Genomic DNA, 2,118 nt, shown 5'->3' with positions numbered 1-2,118 from the left:
GTGAAGTGCGGCCGGGGTGAAGTGCGGCGGGTGAAGTGGGCCGGGGTGAAGTGCGGGTGAAGTGCGGCGTGTGGGTGAAGAGCCGGGGGGGTGAAGTGCGGCCGGGGTGAAGTGCGGGGGGTGAAGTGCGGCCGGGGTGAAGTGCGGCCGGGGTGAAGTGCGGCCGGGGTGAAGTGCGGCCGGGGTGAAGTGTGGCCGGGGTGAAGTGCGGCCGGGGTGAAGTGTGGCCTGGGTGAAGTGTGGCCGGGGTGAAGTGTGGGGGTGGGTGAAGCCATGTGGCAGGGGTGAACGTTGCGGCCGGGTTGTGAGTGCTGCCGGGGGTTGAAGTGATGGCGTGTGGGTGAAGTGCGGCCGGGGTGAAGTGTGGCGTGGGGGTGAAGTGTGGCCGGGGTGAAGTGCGGCGTGTGGGTGAAGTGCGGCGTGTGGGTGAAGTGCGGCCGGGGTGAAGTGTGGCCTGGGTGAAGTGTGGCCGGGGTGAAGTGCGGGCCGGGGTGAAGTGTGGCGGGGGTGAAGTGCGGCTGGGGTGAAGTGTGGCGTGTGGGTGAAGTGCGGCGTGTGGGGTGAAGTGCGGCCGGGGTGAAGTGTGGCCTGGGTGAAGTGTGGGCCGGGGTGAAGTGCGGCCGGGGTGAAGTGTGGGGTGTGGGTGAAGTGTGGCCGGGGTGAAGTGCGGCGGGGTGAAGTGTGGCGTGTGGTGAAGTGCGGCGTGTGGGTGAAGTGCGGCCGGGGTGAAGTGCGGCCGGGGGTGAAGTGTGGCGTGTGGGTGAAGTGGGCGGGGGTGAAGTGCGGCTGGGGTGAAGTGCGGCCGGGGTGAAGTGTGGCCGGGGTGAAGTGTGGCGTGTGGGTGAAGTGCGGCGTGTGGGTGAAGTGCGGCCGGGGTGAAGTGCAGCCTGGGTGAAGTGTGGCGTGTGGGTGAAGTGCGGCCGGGGTGAAGTGTAGCCTGGGTGAAGTGTGGCGTGTGGGTGAAGTGTGGTCGGGGTGAAGTGCGGTGTGTGGGTGAAGTGCGGCCGGGGTGAAGTGTGGTCGGGGTGAAGTGCGGCCGGGGTGAAGTGCGGCCGGGGTGAAGTGTGGTCGGGGTGAAGTGCGGCCGGGGTGAAGTGCGGCCGGGGTGAAGTGTGGTCGGGGTGAAGTGCGGCCGGGGTGAAGTGCGGCCGGGGTGAAGTGTGGCGTGTGGGTTAAGTGCGGCCGGGGTGAAGTGCGGCCGGGGTGAAGTGCAGCCTGGGTGAAGTGTGGCCGGGGTGAAGTGTGGCCGGGGTGAAGTGCGGCCGGGGTGAAGTGTGGCCGGGGGTGAAGTGTGGCCTGGGTGAAGTGTGGCCGGGGTGAAGTGTGGGGTGTGGGTGAAGTGTGGCCGGGGTGAAGTGTGGCCGGTGTGAAGTGCGGCCGGGGTGAAGTGCGGCCCGGGTGAAGTGCGGCCGGGGTGAAGTGTGGCCGGGGTGAAGTGCGGCTGGGTGAAGTGCGGCCGGGGTGAAGTGTGGCCGGGGTGAAGTGTGGCGGGGGGAAGTGTGGTCGGGGTGAAGTGCGGCCTGGGTGAAATGTGGGGTGTGGGTGAAGTGCGGCCGGGGTGAAGTGTGGCCGGGGGTGAAGTGTGGCGTGTGGGTGAAGTGTGGCCGGGGTGTAGTGTGGGTGAAGTGTGGCCGGGGTGAAGTGTGGCCGGGGTGAAGTGTGGCGTGTGGGTGAAGTGCGGCGTGTGGGTGAAGTGTGGCCGGGGTGAAGTGTGGCGTGTGGGTGAAGTGCGGCGTGTGGGTGAAGTGTGGCGTGTGGGTGAAGTGCGGCGTGTGGGTGAAGTGTGGCGTGTGGGTGAAGTGTGGCCGGGGTGAAGTGTGGCCGGGGTGAAGTGTGGCCGGGGTGAAGTGTGGCCGGGGTGAAGTGTGGCCGGGGTGAAGTGTGGCGGGGTGAAGTGCGGCCGGGGTGAAGTGTGGCCGGGGTGAAGTGTGGCCGGGGTGAAGTGTGGCGTGTGGGTGAAGTGTGGCGTGGGTGAAGTGTGGCGTGTGGGTGAAGTGTGGCCGGGGTGAAGTGCGGCGGGGTGAAGTGTGGCCGGGGTGAAGTGCGGCCGGGGTGAAGTGTGGGTGTGGGTGAAGTGCGGCCGGGGTGAAGTGCGGCCGGGGTGAAGTGCGGCCGGGA

The sequence above is a fragment of the Scyliorhinus canicula genome, chromosome 16 (genome assembly GCF_902713615.1).
Source record: "Scyliorhinus canicula chromosome 16, sScyCan1.1, whole genome shotgun sequence".
NCBI classification, from domain to species: Eukaryota; Metazoa; Chordata; class Chondrichthyes; order Carcharhiniformes; family Scyliorhinidae; genus Scyliorhinus; species Scyliorhinus canicula.
Note: the sequence above shows the minus strand (reverse complement) of the source record.